This window comes from Vidua macroura, chromosome W, assembly GCF_024509145.1.
Source record: "Vidua macroura isolate BioBank_ID:100142 chromosome W, ASM2450914v1, whole genome shotgun sequence".
Classification (NCBI taxonomy): domain Eukaryota; kingdom Metazoa; phylum Chordata; class Aves; order Passeriformes; family Viduidae; genus Vidua; species Vidua macroura.
The window spans coordinates 3,350,036-3,372,561 of NC_071610.1; the positions used below are offsets into that span (position 1 = coordinate 3,350,036).

The 22,526-nt window shown below is 42.6% G+C and overlaps 1 protein-coding gene across 2 annotated transcripts in view; it reads left to right on the forward strand.

The window, feature by feature from the left end:
* Positions 1 to 575: 575 nt before the first annotated feature.
* LOC128821384 (nipped-B-like protein) overlaps positions 576 to 22,526 on the forward strand; it is a 160,607-nt gene continuing 138,656 nt past the window's right edge. For both annotated transcript variants that reach the window (XM_054002369.1, XM_054002370.1), the window contains exon 1: positions 576 to 1,003. The gene's annotated coding sequence lies outside the window, so the exon portion shown is untranslated. The remainder of the gene's footprint in view (positions 1,004 to 22,526) is intronic.

Below are 22,526 nucleotides of genomic sequence, written 5' to 3' on the forward strand. Positions count from 1 at the left end.
TCATTCTAAGACGCCTTTTTAAGCCCGCCTCCTAGAAGGTGTTATTTTGCAGTCCTCCTTCCTATCATCCTTAAGGAAGGCAAAAATAAAACCTAAAACGTGTTCTTTTCAACGGTCAATTAATCACAAAGCACTAGCTGCCTTCCTTTCAGCGCAAGCTTAAGCATAAACTCCGGTCTTCTTCACTGGAAGGGGAGAAAAGAAAGAAACTGAGGCAGTAGTTGAAGTGCTGGGGAAGGGGAGAGAGTCACGCAGCAGAGACTCAATTGTGGCCGCTGCTGCTAGGCGAGGCAAGGCGGAGGGAATCACTCCAGCTGTAGCAGAGCTACGAAGGGAGCAGCGCAGTAACGGCGGCGGAAGCGACGCTAGTTGAGTGAGTAAGAAAGGGGAAGTTGTTGGTGTTTGGCGCCGGTGGAGGGAGTAATTCCTGCAGCTGCACTTCCGGTCGGCATTTTGTTCTGAGAGGGAGCGAGAGACACACACAGGGGATCCTTTCCTTTTCTTTCCCCCTCTCCTCCTCTTCTTCTTCTTCCTCTTCCCACCCCCCCCCCCACCCCCCCCGGTACCGACTCACGGCTTACTCCGCTCAGGCCGTTCCCTCCCCCATCCTCCTGCACTCGCATGTACGGAGGGAGCAGCGGCCCCTTGGCAGCTGCCCTGCCCTCCCCTCCCCCACCCCTACCCGGAGGCTTGGAATGTGTCTCGGAACCGGTTTGGTTCGGCCCGTGTTGATGCTGTGAAGCAGGCTCGGGGAAAGGGGGATTTGTCTTGGCCGCTCACCCCCTGGCTCTACATGTTCGCTGCACTGAGGAGGAGACGGAAGAGGAGACAGCCCCCCTCCCGGCCCGGATTATTGTTGTTATATTATCTCCCATCCTCCTCTTGCTCCGCGGTGGCGGCGGCCGCGGCCTAGCAGCGGCGACAGCTCCTCTGAGGAGGGAAAGGGCGGATTTCTCTCCCCCTCTCTCGGATTCTCGTCGGATTCAGACGCCGATTTGCTCAGGTAATCCCCATTCATCTCCCCTTCCTCTCTCTGCCTTCTCTAGCAGCAGGCCGGGCCTCCCGGCCCAGCACTGCCTGGAGCAAAGGGGATTACCTGCTATCCGGGATAGAGGGGAGTAAGTGGTGACCGGAGGTGTTTATTTAGCAGCCCTCCTTCCTGCTCCGTCGGGTTTGGCGGAGGAGATTAGTTCTTTCCGGGCTACCGGGAGGCCCAGGCCCGGCGGAGGGCGCAGGCCCGACGGCCAGCGCATTTACTCCAGTTCGGGGATTAGAAAGACGAAGCAGTTTCTCAGTAACAGGCCTCAATCTGGAGAGGAGCAGGAGGAGGAAACAATACAATTAGCCGCAAATGTGCACTGATCCTTTGCCATATTTACAACTTCTGAAGTCGGGGGTGAAGTAAGTGGAGGAGTAGGGAAAGAGAGACAATGTAAATACCCAGGAACAAAAATACCAGTTCTTTTCCCTATTACCTTCTCTTTTTTACCAACTCTGTTCTGAACATTTAAAACTTCGAAGGCACATGGTTTTATAATGTAGAAGTTTAATTTCTACATAATATAGCAATTGATTAGTGTGTTAATCACTGACTATTTATAGCATAAAGCTAGCGCTTGTGACATGATTGACATAACACGGATGCCCGCAGACCTAGAAAATACAGATAGACAAGCATATTGTGTCTGGTACTCCACACAATCTCCATGTGCACGTGCTGTATACATTACAGGCATATGTATTAAATGCAGATGAAATACTATTTTATACTCTTAACAAGCAGAAAATGGGAGAGGGGTCATGTGTAGAGTACTATGTTTATGACGTTTCAGGGGTCAAGGTGAAGATGAGATCTTAGCCTAAGTATTTGAGAATCAGTAGTAAATTTAATTAAGTGAAAAGTGAGGAACGTTTAAAAAGTGTCATCATTTCTTAATCAGGCCATATTCCTTTGAGATCCTGAGGTCGTTATTGGCTGTTTGTGTCCATGATGTTTAAGTATGTAATTAGTTGTCATTTGAACAGGTCAAATGTGTTTTGTAAATGACGATTGAGTAAATGTCAGCTCTTTATTTATAAATGGTAGCTAATTTAGAGTAAGGTAAATCTTGGACTTACTGTGTGGTACAGTTCAGAGTGTTATTAAAAGTTGAGGTAGATTTAAAATAAACACCTTGTGAACTAATAAAAATACTCATACAGAAATTACATAATTGAGGGAAATTTTAAGATACCAAGTTCCATATAGAAATTTGTAAATGGCAAACAAGTATCAACATAACAGAATTTGTCTATTTTTCAGTAATTTTTTTAGTTGTTTAGACAGATCTTGTAATAATAAGTGGTAATGAATTTCTAGTATATTGTGTTTAGAGTCTTATAAACTCTGCTATTGTGTCTTTGAGTACCCATATACTTGTTTAAAAGGGTGAAGTCAATATAGCTGTCATGTAGAAGTTGTGGTTTTAATGCTGTAAATCCATGTAGTACTCAATAGCGTGTCTGTGATTTGTATTGGTCAGAGAGCAGTTTGAATTTTAAAAAGCCTGAAGATCCTGCTGAGCCCCAATTCCTTCCTTCCTCCCTCCCTCCCATCTCCCATTCCTGTCTTTGTGCTGCCTGGTCCTGTTGAACACTGCAACAGGGCCTCAGGCCTATGTGTGTGGAGGGGAACCATTTACACTTTGAAAAAGCAGCTTTTTAATTTTAAACTTTGTGAATTGCAGAGGGAGCTATTAGTTATTTCTAACTGCCTCTATCTCTGTGTGTAGCCTCAATGCTGTTTTCTTTTGGTTGCAGGACAGAAAGTAGTTTTAGTTCTTGGGTAGTTTCATCATCAAGAAGGGACATGAACTCATTTGTTTCTTTTGTCCACCCTTCATTTTAATAAAAATGGGTTAGCTAAGCCATTGTTTGAGCTTTTCTGACTTATTTAAGGAGGTTTGCTTTAAATATATATAAGAGCAGGAAATAACCTACTGTAGTTATGTAGTTCCTGTCAAGTTTATCTTGCCTGGGTTGTGTTTATGATGTGCTCTTTTTTTCTTAAATCAGAAAACATGCACTTTTCTGGTATGAAAAATAGGTGTATTTATAGAAGGAAACTTAAGATGAAGCCTATTTGTAATGAGGTTTTTTGGTTTATTTGTTCTGAGTCATGTGTGGTTAATCCTGAATTAGTTGCACCATCACAGTTTATGTAGTTGTAAATTTTTTTGTCATAAAAATATATTTAGCATGCAGAAATACTTGATGTGGAAATGTTTATAAGATGACTTTTTTTTTGTTTAGATCGTATTTTTAGCACATTTAAAGAGTGTGTGTATGCGAAGCAAGAACCATCATTTTCATACTCCTTTTGCCCTAGTGTTAGGAGTTTATATTGGTCTACTCTTTATCACAAAAGCGAACTGCTTAATGAGAATGTAGTTATTTTATTCATGTTATGGAAATACAAAATGAATTATTCTCGAGGTGTTAGTTGTAGCAATTATTTCAATTGAAAGGGGAAAATATTTTCTTCTTGCTATTTTTATTTTGTGCTTTTGACTACTGTGTACAGTTTGAATGTTTCCTGTGTACAGATTTTATTTCTTTACTTCTTTAAAACTTTGTTTTAAAGCTGTTTTTATACTTCTTTTTTAAAATAATTTTTTAACATTTTGATTTTGGCGAAACAGAACGGCATTAGAGAAGCAAAATTATACTCCTAAATAACTAAAAAAGTAAACATTGAAAATCTTTTTTCATATTAAACTCTCTAAGTTGAGAAAAATTATAGAAAAAAAATTATTGCTTTTAGTATGTGTATCAGTTGGTTCTAAGTGGTTTTCCAATTGGAGATCTCAAAATTCTTTAAGTGGTTAGATATTTTCTTTTTCCGATTATTTCTCTGTCTTGATTTGAAGCACTTTATTTCCTGAAGGCATGTGTATGTGTAGACAGGCAATGTATTTTACAGGAGCAGTTAAAAAATGCTGGGCTGCAGTCAGGGACTCTGATAAGGAAACAGCAGACTATAATTGCAGAAACAAACTTAATTCAGCTCTCTTCCCTGTACTCTGGGCTTTTAACTACATTACTGTATTTCCCCCTTACCTTTCTGGTCCCAGTTCAGTGCTTCATACAGTGCATGGGAAATCATAGCTGACTGGTATACTGTTATAACCCACTTGATATATTTTTTTCTTCATAATTGTGCAGCCTACTGCTTTACCTGCTGTATGCCATACAAATAGTTCACGAATGCTGAAGTGTTTCAATCTATGAATTTGTAGGAATGATCTCAAAATACATATCTGTACTTTAGAAACATTGGAGGTTTTTTTTTCACATCTGTTAAATATTTTCATTTTACAGATGGAAGACAAACTGAGTCAAATAGCAAGTTAACACAAGATTTATAAGTAATTTTCAATTTGATATGCTTTATTCTTGAGATTTGTAGAGTTACTTTAGAGCACTTAGGAAGTTCATAGCATTGTTTCTTAGTGGTTGTGAATGCCCTGCATTTCAACATATCAAGCTCATTGTTTCTCATGGTGGATTCCTAAGAAGTAGAGAATGGGGTTTTTGCCAATGGCCTTAAAACATCTACTCAGTTTCAGCTGTCTTGATCATGTCAAGAGCTGGACAAGAATAAATTTTCTGTCCTGAAAAATTAAAAAGAATCATCTTCCATATTGTGAAGAAACCAAAATCTCTTAAAGTTTGTCAGTAAGAACAGAGACAAGAACTAGATAGTGACCCAAATCTCACAAGTAATTAAACGGTGTGTCTGCAATATTGAAAGCGATTAATTTCCAGTAGGAACTAGCAACCCTGGAGAGAATCCTAAGCATTGGTTATTGGCTGTTAGGAAAAGAACTCTGTCGTAGCATGGGTCCTTGCCAGGTAATAATTAGCATTGACTCCATGATTCCAGAAGGCTGATCAATTGCTTTATTATACTATACTTATTAAGAAACCCATTGCCCTTACAGACAGTCTGATACAGTTTTGACCTAATTGGTCCTTGAATCCAAACACCATCACCACTGGCCAATTAAGAAATCACCCTTTGGTAAGCAAGTGTCCATAACACATTCCACATGTTCACAACAACAGGTGCAGCAAGTGAAGACAAGATTTGTTTCTCATTCTTTTCTCTGATCTTCTCACAGCCTGCCCCAGGACAATGCCTGGGAAAGTTGTGCCTGTTGCTCTCTGTGGCCAGAGAGTTGCTGCCACAATTCACCCTTTTGTGTTTAAAAAAAAAAGGCGGTGTTTGTAGTCCTCTGCAGGGCCTTTTGCAGGAAGGAGAACAAACACAGCTTGAGAGGTTCCCTTGGCAATTTGCTGGTTGTCAATCAGAACCTCAATCAGATGCTGACTTAGAATGGTCAGGGAGATTCTTAGAATGGTCAGGGAGATTCTCTACCTGTAGAATATCTATTTCTATCATATAATTGAGACAAGGTTTACAATATTAGAAAACCAAACAACAATGCACTGAATGATCATTGTTTTAAAGTCCAAACAGCTTTCAGGAGAAGGTCCATTAACTGGAGATGTTGATCTTTGACATCACTGAATGTCCTTCTTGGTCCTGAAACAGAGAACTGCTGAAGAAGGTTACTAACAACAATTAGAAATCAATCAGATAATGCACATAATCAGTAACACATGTGACATTATATAATTATCAGGCACTATAGCACTGACTGTCATCCCAGAGTCTGCAACAGCTGATAAACCTCAACTCAGCAGAGAATTGCAATCATGTCCGGATCATGATTTTCCAAACTCCCTTTGAAAGTAGGCTCAGCTGTCATATATATGTGGTCATATTGCCAAGCCAAAATGACTTGAATCCTTTGGCTGCAGAAAACATCTGGTTTGATAGTCAATCATCCCCATCCAGGTAGAGGAAGGACCTGGCCACAGCCCAAGCCCTAACTGGAGAGTGTCATTTGACACATTTCCTAAACAAGGTTCTTAAGAAAAACCGTTATGAGTGAATAAATGGTTGAGATATCCTTTACTTCTATATATGTTTCTGTGTAAAACTGTTATCAAATTCAGGGGTACTGAGAAAATCTCTGGAATGCCATGACCACAGCCTTTAATTCAACCACTTGGGCCGAGGCTGACTCGTGGCCTTCCAGCACATTGAGCTGTCAGTGAAGACGGTAGCTCTTTCCCTTTTTTTTTTTTTTTTTTTTCAGAAGGCCAGCAGTGGCGGCGGGCCAGAAGACCCAGCCCCAGTGGGCGGGCCAAGGGACCCAGACCCGGCGGGCGGGACGGCGACACCGCCGCTGCCGAGCCCAGATTCAGATTAATTCGGCTTGTTCTCTTCCCTCAGCTTTGCACTGGTGTCATCTGGGGTCCCTGGGACAGCCCGTTCTCGTCCCAGGACGAGCGATTCACTTCCGCCTTCTCCTTCACCGCCCGCCCCCACCGAGCTGCCAATGTCTTGGCAATTCCCCCGGCGTTTCGCACTTCCTTCGCCCCTCTCGGGCAGTGGCCAAGCCACAGCCTCTCAGGACCCCGCTCCGTCCGCTCCGCGAATGGGAGCGGGACACACGGGGTGCCCCAAGGCATGGCAGGGAAGGTGCTGATTCCAGAGGAATGTTGATCTTCAGATTTCGCGGCACGGTCGGGCCGGCACCCAGCTGCGAGGGCACGCCGCCCCTGCTGAGGGACAGGCTGTTGGTGCTCGTTGCTGTCCCTGTCCGTGTTCCCTGGCAACTTGAAGGGAGCAGCGGGGGGCGGACCAGATGGGAGCGGCGAGGCGAGCTGGGGATCTTCTTCAGCGCCACAACTCGCGTCCCGGATGGGAGCCGGGCCGGCGGGGAAGCATCCCCGGCCGGCGCTGCGCGCACCGCTGTTGATGAACCGGCTGCAGGCTGCGGTGCAGGGGGGCTGGATGTGCTCTCCAGCGGGGGGGAGGGGGGGGGCTGGCCGCTGTCGTGGAACCGGTTGCCTCCCTTGTCGGCTGCGGAGGCGGCTCCACCCTCTCCTGCGGTGCAGGATGGGGGAAACCCAGCGGCGGGGCCAATCCACATGCCACACGGGGGGGAAGGAGGACGAGGCGATTGTCCCGTTTGCGCTGGTGAAGACAAAGGGGCAGGAGCGACCGCAGCTCCTGTCGGAGCAATTGCTGACCGTAAAAGCGGAGCCGCTAAAGGCTTCGGTCCTTCCTGCGCATGCGCCAGGAAACCAGGAAATAGCTGCTCTGGGTCCCCTGTGGGCAATGCCGCCCACCCCCGCGGTGCGGAGAGGCAAGGAACCAACGGCGGCCGTCCGTGAAAGGATCGTTCCCCGGCTGGCTGCGGTGGAGAGGCCGATGGCTACCCGCCTGGGGGGAGGCGCTCCTCCAAGTCCGATTGGGACGTGCCTACCGAGGTGGATTCTCTTTCCCATGGGGTCCGGCCCCTTAGTGCTCTGGGAAGCATTGACCAAATGGGTAGTAGTCGAGGTACACTCGCATCTCCCCTCCTGAGTCCCTCCCAGAGACAGAGACTCAGTGAGTCCCAGGCCGGTGGATCCAGCGAGGGGAAACCATGAACTTTTGCCCAACTGAAAAACTTGTAGAGAGCCTCTTCTGACATAGGGAGTCTCTTATGACGAATCATCATAAGTTTCCACACCGCAAGGGTTTCCTCATCTGACATAGAAAATTGGATGCCCATTTTGCAGGCACCTTTTCCCAACCGCAAGCCCACCCCGGGTCGCAGGCAGTGTTATTGTTGGGAAATCTGTTCCGCGCCCCAGCCCTCAGGCTACGAGGCCAAAACGCGGTCCCAAGGGACAGATCTTCTCCAGGAAGACGCAAGGAAAGGTTAATGTTACCTTTCCGGGGAAGCAGGTGTCTGGTTATGAGCAGGCTGCGCGGGGCACCGCAGGTCCTAGCGGGGGCCCGATGACGTCCCGGCGAAATCCCAATGAAGTCCCGGCGGGGTCCCGGCGGGGTCCCGAGGCGACTCCGCCCATCCTGCGACTCCACGAAGGGTTGCCAGATGCGATTTCTGTGAGGGTTCAGCAGACCCCCCGTGTTCAGCCTCGGCTGCGAACTCGGCTGGATCCATTAGGGTCCTGTTTCTTCAGCCAAAGCTGCACCAAGCGTCGGGGTTCACCACTTGTTGTAGCAGGGCGTCCCCGGCCGGGTAATAATTAGCATTGACTCCATGATTCCAGAAGGCTAATCAGTCACTTTATTATACTATACATATTAAGAAACCCATTGCCCTTACAGACAGTCTGATACAGTTTTACCTAATTGGTCCAGGAATCCAAACACCATCACCACTGGCCAATTAAGAAATCACCCTTTGGTAAGCAAGTGTCCATAACACATTCCACATGTTCACAACAACAGGTGCAGCAAGTAAAGATAAGAATTGTTTCTCATTCTTTTCTCTGATCTTCTCACAGCCTGCCCCAGGACAATGCCTGGGAAAGTTGTGCCTGTTGCTCTCTGTGGCCAGATAGCTGCTGCCACAGAACTCATCCTCTTAAACAAATAGTTGTTGTAGTTGTTGTAAACTGGTTGAATGGAAACTTCTGCAGCCTAGTGGTCAGACTATTTCATTCTGATGTCAATTTGTTGTCCAGCTGCTGTATGGCTCTTTTAGGAAAGCAAGAGTGTTCACAGGTATAGTAAGCATGTTCCTAACCAGAACATTGCTTTTGGGACGTAGGAAGATCAGGTCCAAATGTCTAATCTGTATCAGACAGAGAAGTTGTTGAGCTTTTCTTCCACCATCTGTCTTTTTATGTTCTAATCATGTGCTCCAGGCATGACCCAGAGGCTGTGGGTATATTATGGAACAGGTAGGATTTAAAATTGTTTCTTTCCTTGTGATAGAAAATTATTTTTTTTTAAGAAGAGTTATTTTTTTACAAATTGTCAGTTTCCAGCAAAAGTTCTCTTGGATAGAAATCTTTTTAAAATTTATTTGATCTGTTAACCATTTTATTCAATTTCCTTAGTAAAAAAATGTAATGTCCCAAAGAAAGCATCTCCTTTTTTGTGCAATTCTGATTTGTTAAATGATATATATGTCATGCCATATATGAGGCAGGGATCCTGTGAATAACAAAACCAATATATGATCATTGAATGAATGACTATTATAATGCACAAGGGACTGAATTGTAGGTGTAAGTAACTATAATTTTCACATTTCTTCATACTTGAGTGCTTGGTTTTATAGTTCTGATTGTTTTCTATCTTTTTAAAAAGAATGTAATTTATCAAGCTTCTTGAATGTAAACACATCTGTGATAAGGGTTGCACTATCTCTCATGTTTGAGCTAACAATCTCTCCTCTGTGTTGACCAGGCACTCAGAGAGGATTAGGTAATGAGTACTTTGTTTTTAAAATTTTATTTTCAGATCTTAGGTTTTGATAGAGACTGTTCCACTGTCTTGTGTGTTATTTTCCATTTAATTATGTTGCTTCCTCTTTTTCTCCAGATATGCTTTCTGGATATTAATGATAGGGGATGTTGTGCTTTAAGCCCAGCTGGAAACTAAGCCCCACAAAGCTGCTCCCCTCCCTTCACCCCTCCGGGTGAGAGAGATAAAAGGCAGAAATTCTGAGTTGAGATAAGGACAATTTACTGGGAACAGCAATGAAATAAGAAAAATTAACAGTGATAGCAACAATATTTATAACGAAAGTATACAAAAAGTTTTCAAAAAGAGGGTGATTTACATCCAAAAAATGCTCACCAAGCCTGAGCTGACCCGGCACTGCACGCCCCCGAGACAAAGAACAAAATTGCCCCCAGACCTTCTGCACGCATGTTTTTCCCCCAAGCCTGAGACAATGAAAAACAATGGCTGACTAACCCTCTGGTCAGGTCCAGCATTACCCCACTGCTCCATTCGCTGCTCGCTTCCCTTGGAAGAGGAAGAGAAGGGCTACAGACCTGCTGTGCCACCTTTTTCTTTCCCCAAAGTCACGCCCTCTTCTTGGAAGTAAGAATCCTTTACTTCTGCCCCCTAGCAATGATGTGCATGGTATAAAATAACAACCTAGACACGCCCACACGACTCCAGGTTTTGCCAGTCCTTGGCCAAAACTAGGATGGGTGAAAATTTAGAGATCCTTCATTGGATGCTGCATACAGTAACTACCTTCGCATGTGTCGAAAAAATAAGCTGAAACATGCTTTTTGCAGTCTATAAACTGGGAAAATTTTGATAAGACTAATAAGACTGTGATGAGAATTCATGGACAGTGCCTTGTGCAGATCTAAAATCAGTTTGATTTTATATTTTTTTCCTGAAGAGAAAATTAAAAATCTGCCTGATGATTTGTCTGTTAAACTCCTAGTTCAAACTGAGACTGTTGGTTTTTTGTTGGTTTGGTTTTTTTTTTTTTTTTTTTACTACAGTACATGCTAGGTTTTTTTTTTTTTCTGTTTTTTTTTTTTTAATAAAAGGTAATGATTCTTTTTTTTTCTACTAGTATTCCCAGTGATGATTTGTTATTCCTGGCAGGTTCCTTAAAAACTGTTATTAAGGCATAATCTGTAATATAGAAAAACTTCAGTATATCCTATGAAAATTTTGCAGTTATAAGCAATTCCTAGAATCATCTGTTCTATTATACTAAACTTTTATAGCATCATAGAATGGTTTGGGTTGGAAGGGACCTTCAGGACCATCTCATTCCAACCCCCTGCCAGGGACAGGGACACCTTCTACTAGGCCAGGTTGCTCCAAGCCCCATCCAGCCTGGCCTTGAACACTTCTGGAGATGGGGCAGCCACAGCTTCTCTGGGCAACCTGTGCCAGTGTATCGCCACTCCAGTAATGAAGAATTTCTTCTCACTATCCCATCTAAACCTCTTTCAGTTTGAAGCCATTCCCCCTTGTCCTCTCACTCCATCCCCTTGTAAATAGTCCCTCTCCAGCTTTCTTGTAGGCTCCCTTCAGGTACTGGAAGGTGCTCTAAGGTCTCCCAAGAGCCTTCTCTTCTCCAGGCTGAACAGCCCCAGCTCGCTCAGCCTGTCTTAATAGATGTGACCCAGCCCTATGAACATCTTCATGGCTCTCCTCTGGAGTCACTCCAACAAGTCTAGGTCCTTATGTTGGGGGCCCCAGACTGGAAGCAGTATTCCAGGTGCAGTCTTATGAGTGGAGCAGAGGGGCAGAATCATGGTATCATTTAGGTTGCAAAAGACCTCTAAGATCATCAAGTCCAACCATTAACCCATCACTGCCAGGTCCACCACTAAACCATGTCCTCAAGATCCACATCTACATGTTTTTTAAATGCCTCCAGAGATGGTGACTCTACCGCTGCCCTGGAGAGCCTTTTCCAGTGCTTGATAACACTTTCTGTGAAGATTTTTTTCCCAAATATCCAGTCTAAACCTTCACTAGACCAACTTGAGGCCATTTCCTCTTGTCCACTTGTTCAATGGGAGAAGAGCCCAACCCTCACCTGGCTCCACCCTCCTTTCAGGGAGTTGTAGAGAGTAAGAAGGTCCCCCCTGAACCTCCTTTTCTCCAGGCTAAACACCCCCAGCTCCCTCAGCCACTTCTTGTGCTCCAGATCCAGCTCCGTTGCCCTTCTCTGGACTCGCTCCAGCACTGCAATGTCTTTCTTGCAATGAGGGCCCCAGAACTGGACACAGCACTTGAGGTGTGGCCTCACCAGTGCTGAGTACAGAGGGACGATCACTGCCCTGGTCCTGCTGGTCACACCATTTCTGATCCAAGCCAGGATGCCATTGGCCTTCTTGCCCACCTGGGCACACACTGGCTGCTGTCGCTCAGCACCCCCAGGTCCTTTTCCTGTGGGCAGCTTTCCAGCCACTCTACCCCAGCCTGGAGCTGCATGGGGTTGGGACCTAAGAGCAGGACCTGGCACTTGGCCTTGTTGAACCTCATACAATTGGCCTTGTCCCATTCCTCCCATGTGTGTCATCCCATCTGTGTGTCCCTGTCATCATCATCATCTTACATTCACCCTCAAAGACTTGTTTTATCCAGGCTGCACAACCCCAATACCCTCACCTTCTCTGGAATCTCCCCCATCTCCTCTTCTCCCTCTCCACCTAATCTGACCACCCATAAAGATTTAATTTTGTTTCAGGATTAAAGAGAAGAAAACACTATTGCTTCTTTTTATTATTGCCATGTAAATACATCAGCACTGAATACTTAAATTAACAAGAATATGCCCAAACCCCTACCTTACTAATCTCATCTATCTCAGTCATTGCTTCTTAGGGAGAATATTAAAAACAGCAGTATGCATTACATATTTTAGCACAAAGAATTATTTTCTCAGCTGACTCACAGTTTACCCTATTCCTTCTCCACAGCTAAGGTTTTCAGGCTTAATTTATGCTAGATATATTGTGTTCATTGAACTACTTTTAATTTCATGTTCATAAAATTTGATGATTGCAATCAAGAAAAGCATTTCATGTTAAAACACTTTTGAGCTGGTTAAGAGTTCAATACTTGTAATGCTGCCTTTAAATAATTTCTTATGTAGAGCAACTGAAACCATTCCTTTAAAGAATTTAATCCTCATATTGGAAAGGATTTAAAATTATTCTGTCCTTCATGAATTTGAGCTTTGTTTTGAAGTATGATTAGTCAATTTTTGAACATTCAGAAATTTCTTCTGAATCAGGGCTCAAAATAATTTTGTATCCAAAAATTAATGACATACTCTTTAGTACTATTGGAATACAGAAGTTGGGAGAACTAACTTTAAACTCTGTGTTTTAAAACTGGAAAAAAAATACATTTATATATATATGACTGCTAGATTACCTTTAAGGGTTCCATCACTTCCAGATGGAGAGCAGACTGACTGTGGTGACCTCAAGGAAAAAGATGCAGCATTCCTTACTGAAGGATCGCCATCCTAAAGTGACCATGATAAAAAAAAAATCATGAACACTTCATAAAATAAAGACTGACATTAGTACATATACTGATAAAATGGACTGGATGAAAAAGTATAGAAAAATATTAGAAAAATATTTATTTATATAAAAATTTTGTCATTTGGACTGCTATTAGACTACTATATAGGCAAAATTATAAAAAACAATCAGCCTTAAGAATTTAGAACCAGAACATGCACACAAAAATAAATCCATGTATGTCTTCCAGCTAAAAAAGCACTTTTGGTTGACATTAAGATTTCATTTAGAAGTTTTTTGTTACATATAGTAAAGACCTGAAAAACAGAAATATGAACTTTCTACAATACCAACTGAAAGAAATTGAGTATAATAAGTAGATTTTTCTCATTTTTAAACAAATTGAGCATTTTTAAATTAGCCTACCCTTAAAGTTTATTAGAATGCCATCTTACTTTTACAGTTAAGCAAACCAAAACTTTGTATTCATACCCTCCAACATAAACACATCAGGATTGAACAAAATCTGTAGCACAACCATTGTGGCAACTGAGATACATGGATGTCAACTACACACTCCCTCTGACAATGGCCAAACAGCCAATTTCCACACACATAGCAGTAGATCAGCCACTGCTTAAGGATAAAGAAAATAGTTTGATATTTATGGACTGAAAGTGCTTACAAGGCAAAGAATATAAATTCATAAGAAACCAGATTTCATCAATTTCATCATACATAGGCATTTACAAAACAATTATATTAGATTTTTTTCCCCTCCCACAGCAAAATGAATCGAAAACTCATGATATGCTATTAATTACACTTATTTTTCTAACTGCTTGCAAAAAGACTTGTTGCCTGGTGAGAAAGCCTCATGTATAAAAAAATCTAATATTCTGATTCGATGCAATAAAAACAACTATACCTTAAACTAACATGCTTTTTATTGCAAGACAAAATGAATTAATTTGCTGATGTAACAGTTACTTGTTTATTTAATACACTGAAAGTAAGGAGATTATTTTTTCAAACATGAGTTATCTTTGAATTATAATAAATCTCAAACCCACCAAAATACTGGGGGGAACAAAAGCTTAGTAACTTTTATAGATATATTTTTTATTAGAACAGGAGAGGTCCTCTACCCATGGACTGCCAAGGACAAAGGCAAAGATGTCTTTTATTATATTAACTGAACTAACTAACTAGGTAGATGATCTTTCAGGTACACACGTGCCATTCCTTAAAATTTGTCAGCTACTGAAGAAGTCCTCATTTACTGTTTTCTAGATGAGAACTTCATCAAATGGTGAAATGTAAGCACAAACTTGTATTCTGGGCATGTTCTCACATGCACATACTGCCCAGAAAGCCAACTGCAGCCTGGGCTGCATCAAAAGCAGTGTAACCCAGCAGGTCAAGGGAAGTGATTCTGGCCCTCTACTCTGCTCTGGTGAGACCCCACCTGCAGTACTGCCTCCAGCTCTGGAGTCCCCAGCACAGGAAGGACATGGACCTGCTGAAGCAAGTCCAGAAGAGGCCACCAAGATGATTAGAGGGCAGGAGCACCTCTGCTATGAGGAAAGGCTGAGAGAATTAGGACTCTTCAGCCTGGAGAAGAGAAAGCTCCAGGGAGACCTTAGAGCAGCCTTCCAATAGCTGAAGGGAGCCTGTAACAGTCAGAGGACTCTTTATCAGGGAGTGTAGCAATAGGACAAGGAGCAAGGGCTTAAAGCTGAAAGAGGGTAGATCTAGATTAGATGTTAGGAAGGAAGTCTTCCCTATGAGTGTGGTGAGGCCCTGGGACAAGTTGCCCAGAGAAGCTGTGTCTGCCCCATCCCCAGAAGTGTTCAAGGCCAGGTTGGATGGGGCCTGGAGCAACCCGGTCTAGTGGAAGGTGTCCCTGTCCACGGTAGGGGGTTGGAACATGATAGTCATTAAGGTCCATTTCAACCCAAGCCATTCTATGATTCTCAGGTTTCTCAAAAAATGGTCCTTTACTTGAGTATGCGCACAGTGAGCCTTCAAGTATATGCTTGCTGATTTAGTAGAATCAAATATTGCAAACACACAATATCCTGCAGACATTCATAACATCTAAAGAAGAAAATCCTAAAGCTAAGAAAAAAGATAAACAGTTTTACATTTTATGATTTAATATTCCTTGTTCGTAACTATTTCTGCCAATGTTAACACTGTTTTTTAAAAAGGTGCAACATTATGATTAACGTGATTGTTCATATATAAATGCAAAACTTGAATTACTTCAACTTGTTCAAACTGTTTTCTGCAGGATGGCTACTAAAATCAGTTTTTAAAGGTATACTTACTTTTTACCCTTGGTCTTTTTCCCATTAAACCCAACCAATGCTTTATGTTTTCATAGTCGGCCAGTTTTGAATGAGTTTCATAGAATTGTTAAGGTTGGAAAATATCTTTAAGATCATCAAGTCCAACCAATAACGCAGCACCACCATTATGTTGACCATTAAACCATGTCCCCAAGTGCCACATCCACACATTTTTTTGAACACTTCCAAGGATGGTGACTCAACCAATGCCCTGGGCAGTCAGTTCCAATGCTTAACAACTGTTTCCATGAAGAAATTTTCCCTAATATCCAATCTAAACCTCCCCTGGAACAACTTGAGGCCATTTCCTCTTGTCCTGTCTCTTGTTCCCCAGAAGAACCCAACTCCCATCAGGCTCCACCCTCCCTCCTTTCAGGGAATTGTAGAGAGTGAGAAGGTTATCCCTGAGCCTCCTGTTCTCCAGGACAAGCCCCCTCAGCTACTCCTGGTGCTCCAGACCCCTCCCCAACTCCATTGCCCTTCTCTGGACTCGCTCCAGCACTGCAATGTCTTTCTTGCAGAAAGGGGCCCAGAACTGGACACAGCACTTGAGGTGTGGCCTCACCAGTGCCGAGTATAGAGGGACGATCACTGCCCTGGTCCTGCTGGTCACACTATTTCTGATCCAAGCCAGGATGCCATTGGCCTTCTTGCCCACCTGGGCACACACTGGCTCATGTTCAACTGCTGTCACTCAGTACCCCCAGGTCCTTTTCCTGTGGGCAGCTTTCCAGCCACTCTGCCCCAGCCTGGAGCTGCATGGGGTTGGGACCTAAGAGCAGGACCTGGCACTTGGCCTTGTTGAACCTCATACAATTGGCCTTGTCCCATTGCTCCAGCCTGTCCAGATCCCTCTGCAGAGCCTTCCTGTCCTCCAGCAGATCAACACTCCCACCCAACTTGGTGCCCTCTGTAAACTTACTGAGGTTGCACTTGATCCCCTTGTCTAGGTCATCAATGAAGATGTTAAATAGGACTGGCCCCCATACTGAGCTTTGGGGAACTCCACTGGTGTCTGGCTGCCAACTGGATGTAGCTCCATTCTTCACCACTCTCTGAGCCTGACCATCCAGACAGTTCCTAGCCCAGTGAAGAGAGCACCTGTCCAACCCATGGGCTGCCAGCTTTTCCAGAATGCTCTGGGAGACAGCATCAAAGCCTTTACTGAAGTGCATGTAGTCACACACACAGCCTTTCCCTCACACACTAGGTGGGTCACCTGGTCATAAAAGGAGATCAGGTTGGTCAAGCAGGACCTGCCTTTCCTAAACCCCTGCTGGCTGGGCCTGATCCCCTGGTTGTCCTGCACATGCCACATGATCACACTCAAAATGATCCGTTCCATCTTCCCAGGTACTGAGGTCAGGCTGACAGGCCTGTAGCTCCCCGGATCCTCCTTCCGGCCCTTCTTGTTTATGGCTGTCACACTGGCACCTCCAGTCACTTGGGACCTCCTCAGTTGTCCAGGACCACTGGTAAATGATGGACAGTGTCTTGGTGACCTCTTCTGCCAGCTCCCTTAGTACTCTTGGCTGGATCCTATCCAGCCCCATAGACATGAGGGGGTCTAAGTAGCATACAAAGCCTTTTCCTCATCGTTTGTCACTATGTTTATCTCCACATCAAGTACAGGATGGAGATTCTGCTTGGCCCTCCTTTTGTTGCTGATGTATTTGTAGAACCACTTTTTGTTGTCTTTTACAGCCGTAGCCAGATGAAGTTCTAGCTGGGCTTTGGCCCTTCGAATTTTCTCCCTGCATGACCTCACAACATCCTTGTAGTCCTACTGAGCTGCTTGCCTCTTTTTCTGGAGGTGATGCACTCTCTTGTTCTCCCTGAGTTCCATTCAAAGCTCTCTGTTTGGCCAGGCCGGTCTACCCTGCCGGCTCGTCTTTTGGCATATGGGGACGGCCTGCTCTCCTGCTCCTTTCAGATTTCTTTTTTAAAGCACATCCAGCTTTCCTGGAGCCCTTTGCCCTTCAGGACTGTCTCCCAAGTGACTCTCTCAACCAGGCTCCCAAACAGGCCAGTCTGCACTCTGGAAGTCCAAGGTGGCAGTTCTGCTGATCCCCCTGCTTACTTCTGTGAGAACAGAAAATTATCATTTCATGATCACTGTGCCCAAGATGGCCTCCAGTTATCACATCCCACACCAGCCCTTCTCTGTTCACAAACAGCAGGTCCAGTCGGGCAGAATCATATGGTAATTTTTAGTTTAGTGGTATGGACAGGCTGCTGTCATTTAAGGCAGGGTGTGATCATTTAGTTTTGATTGCTCTATCATTTATCAAATGTGAGACCACTTAGCTATTTAGGTGGGGTGACAAATCTAGAAATAAATTATTTACTTGAAATAGCTTATTCTTGCTTCTGCCACTAGTGTGGCTTACAGCTTTGATGATTTTAGACAGAGAATGCGAGTAAAAATTCTTTTAAGAAAAAAAGTTATGAATATAAATAGACAACCTAGACACATTAAATTTTCTGTTATGAATGTATAATATTAATTTCTTGCATATTTCTTTGGCTTTTCCTGTCATTGCTATATTTAAATTTGATTCCCCCCCTTTGCTATCCTTATTGACATGGTGATGTCATGTCTTCTACGGCTTTTTTAATTATAAGAATTAGAAGTTTTTTTCATATTTCTATATTGCAACTTTCAGTTAGCATGTTATGTTCAAAAATTATCCCTTTGTAATTGAGTGGAAGAAAGGCAGCAAAACCAAACCACATCAGAAATTATAGAATTTTTAACTGCTTGTTCTTCAGAAATTTGATCATACGTTTAATTTTGTGAAGGTAATTTATAAAAAGATGGAAAGGAAAAAGAGGTTTAAGGATACTGTCATTGTATTAACCTTATTCCTTGTTCACAGAATTCAAGCATTTTGCTAAAAGCTGGAAACAACTACTGCAGTTTAATGGACAAGTGTTTCTCCCTGTCTACATTTTATCTTGATTGAGCATCTTTGCCTGTTACCTTCTAAAACCCAGACAACTCTCTATTCCCTGACAGGCCAGTGAACAGGTCTGCAAGACCCATAAATATTTCTGGGAAGTACTGCTACAGAAGCCTGGCCCTCTTCATAGAAGTGCTACTTATTTTCTAGTATTTACTAGTGATGTTATTCATGAGTCATAAATCATCTTGGGTCATTTAGCTTTTTGAAAAGGATTACCTGACAGTGTAGGAGGCATTGCCCAAATATTCCTGAAGTTTCACCCAGAGGCCCTTACTGCTTTGAAGGCATGTATGCATAATTTGGATTAGGAGGTCAGGATGTTCACTAAATAGAATTCAAGTTAGAGAAGAGCTTGCCCTTAATATCTGAAATAGGAGCCTGTACAAAATGAACCATTTTCATTGGACAGTGAGGATTCAATTTGAAGTATGCTATGTATTCATGAGTGCTGTCTATACAGTGTTAGATAATGGGTTAACCATCTACATATATACAGATATTTTAGAGGTCAGCTAGTGAGGTTGGTTTTTTTTTCAGTCAGTGTATTCAGTAGACCAAAACTTTCAATTTACTGGTATGGGTTTGAGGGCAACTGAAACATCAGCTGGAGTTTGGTTCTCCAGAGACCAACGGGGGTGTTTTGTATACAGTATAAAAATATAAATATTAGTAACTTGTTTAAGTCTTAGATGTTTTTTTTTTTCTGCAGTAGTACCAGGGAAAAAAGCCAGAGCTTGCCAGTGTTATGCTGCTGTATTGCAGAAGGTGTAAGGTAAGGTTTTGTGGACTGCACAACAATGTGTTAGAAATTCTTAAGTCAATTTGAATAGTGGATGTAATAGTAACTGTATATCTTTATTTTAAAGTGGATATCATATATGGTTTTATTTAAAATTCAGCTTATTTTACATTGTTGTTGCATGTGATTTTTGGCATCTTGATGCTTGTCATTATAAAATTATCCTGCTAGAGGTATGGGTATCCCTAGGATTGGGCTATAATAGCTGAAGGCTTTTGTCTGGTACATGGGACCAGCAGGGTTCTTAACAGTGGACTGAAAATTTGGATGTGAGTGTTTGAAGTGACCAATTTTCCCATGTAGACCAACTCTTGATAAGATGGTAGCAACAGGTGAAACAAAAAAATGTACTTTAGATCACCAAATAGTCTCTATAGTACTTGGAGATGAGATGCCTTTCATAAACGAATAATTTTCATTGTTGACGATCAAGTTCCCATGACTTTTCCTTGTCTTTTTTTTTCCCTTCTTCTTTTTCTTTTTCTTTGTAGCTATTTGCCCATGTATATCTGGAGTCAGGTACACATCTCAAGTTTAAATTATTACTGTATAATATTTAGGAATTTGGAAATACTAGCAGGCTGGACAGTAGAATTTAGCACATCTGTGCTCTCAAAGATTTCATCACTTTGTCACCACTGTTTCTACTAATACTTATGTTGAGTAAACCAGAGTGTTGCCCTCTTGTCCTGAGAGAGCAGAAGGAGCAGGATTAATCCTAGTTTCTTCTTGATCTTTGCATGAAGCAGTGGGGATAGTATAGAAAGAAACCTGGCCACTGAATAGAACTGAGAGAAAAGGAAATCAGTAAGACAGAATATGTGAATTTGAGGAAAGTTTTTTGCAAAATACTATTTTTGAACAGTTGGCAGTAGCAACAGTAGTAGGAAAGGAGGCATATTTGTTCTTGCTTTAGCAGTTGCAAATGCACAGGAAGCAGCAAAGGGAAATAAAGAAATTATTAGTGTTTTTTCCTGTTTCTCAATACAACCCTTACTTGCATGAGAAATTTAATATATAGATTTCTTTTGAGTGCCCCCTTTCATAATAAGATTAGGCCATCTCCTAACCCTCCTATTTATTTACTATATTATCCTTTCTCATTGAAATGAATAACAAATCAGAGTGGTGTGAAAACCATAGGTTTCAGTGTCAGTAAGCCACTCAAACAGTTCAGCTGTTACTTTGAATTTTTCCTGTGCTTTGTGTCAGCACCTGTAGTGCTATTACTTTCACTCAGCATCTCTGACTCTCAGGTTGTCCTGCATTTATTGTTTTTTATATTACTTTCTGTTTGCTCTTCCTATTTCCTGATGCATTAATTTAGAGAAAGTCTTGGGACTAACTTTTGTCAACTGATCATACAACTTTTGCTCCCACTTTTCTGTTTATGTACACAATATATTAGAAAATTTCAATTAATTTATGTTGTGAATGGTCTAAAAATAACAGTGAGGTGATTCAGATTCCCGTGTCTCTTATGAAATCCAAACTTACAATATGAAATACATATTTCAGGGCTGGTGCTCTTTAATGTTTTTATAAATTATCTGGATACAGGAGTTAAATGTATGTTAAGCTTTCCATTGATACTAAACTAGGAGGAGCTGTTGACTCCCTTGAGGGTAGAGAGGCCTTACAGAGCAATCTAGATAGTCTAGAGGGCTGGGCAACCACCAGCCATATGAAGTTTAACAAGGGCAATTGCTGGATTCTGCACCTGGGATGGAGCAACCCCAGGTATATGGACAGACTGGGTAACAAGAGGCTGGAGAGCAGCACCATGAAAAAGGACCTGGGAGTCCTGGTCGATGACAAGTTGAATATGAGTCGGCAGTGTTCCCTGGCAGCCAGGAGAGCCAACCATGTCCTGGGGTGCATCAAGCACAGCATCACCAGCAGGTCAAGGGAGGGGATTGTCCCACTCTGCTCTGCACTAAGGTAGCCTCACCTCAAGTCCTGGGGGCAGTTCTGGGTGCCACAATATAAAAAGGATATAAAGCCATTAGAGAGCATTCAAAGGAGGGAGACCAAGATGGTGAAGGGCCTTGAGGGCAAGGTTTACAAGTCACAGCTGAGGTCACTTGGTTTGTTTAGCCTGGAAGAGACTGAGGGGAGACCTCATACAGTCCACAGCTTCCTCGAGGGGGGCAGCATAAAGTAAATGAAATGGAAAGCTTGCTGATGTATAAAGCAGATGTTTTCTAGCGCTAAACTTCCATTGTCAATGTGTGATAGCATAATAGTTTTGAATATTGATAGAGGTGTATTTTTACTTTTTCTGTTTTTCAGTTGCAAAGCTTCAGGAAGTCACATGCAGTTAGCTTACCTGATGCACAGTAGCCTGAAGAGCAGCTCTAAGCTAGAATATTGACAATATATGGATAGAGAAAATCTTGATGACCACAGTTCTTGTACCAAGCTAAATTAAAACTCATTCAGCAATTCATCAGGAAAATAATAAAATCAATTCCTGAATTTAGCAGTTCTCAAAAATAATGAGAGAGTAGATCATTACTTCAGCTGTGTAAATGCCTTTTAAACTGAAAGCTGCAATAACCTTTCAGTCTCAGGAAAGATGGGATAATTTGTGGATACATGAAGTAGGTAAGTATAGTTATGTTTACAAGTTTATATAAGTAGGGTATACAAGTTGTACCTTGTGTATGACAATCAACAAGTGTTCCATGCTTTTCAAAGAGAATATTGTTCACAAGAGATTTCAGGGTGGAGGATTGTCTTGATTTTCTGCCAGGACTGAGTTAATTTTTCACAGTAGCTGTGAGGGGGCAAAGCCTGGAGCCATGTAGGCATGTCTAGGCTGTTATTCTATACCACTCAGATCATCACTGGGGGGCAGAAGTAAGGAATTCTTACCTACAAGAAGGGTGTGTGGCTGGTGCTTGGGAGAAAAAGTATGGGTACAGAGGGTCTCTCTGCCATTTTGTTTATTCTCTTGGGGCCCACTTCATGGGTTTAGGCTGGGTGAGAATTTTTTGGAGGTAAATCACCCTCTTTTTGTATACTTTTGTTATTAATATTGTTGCTGTTACAGTTTGTTTCTTATCTCATTTCTGTTTCCAGTAAATTGTTATCTCAACCCATAATTTCTGCCTTTTGTCTCTCTCACTGGAGGGGCAGGGGGATGAGTGGCTTGTAGTTTTGGAGTGCCATTCCTAAACCACAACAAGGATGCAAAGGACTTGTGGTAAATCTTGGAAATGTACTTTGTATACAGAAGATAGAACAAAGCTTTTGGCTGTTAGTGTGAAGGGGGCTGATCACAGAGGGAACTGGCTTTATTGATGGCATGGAGGAGGTGGAATGTGGCATGTTGTGAGACAGTGTGTAAGTGATATGTAGTATCAAGTGGGGAAAAGCTATGCCAAGTCTTAAAGCTGTAAGATAGTGGGGTAGAAATGGAAGCTGGTTGAAGGGAAAATATGAAAAAATGGACTCAAAATGCCGAGAAGACAATTGTAACAATGAAGTATGCTGTAGCCTGTGAGGACAAAAATGGTCTGA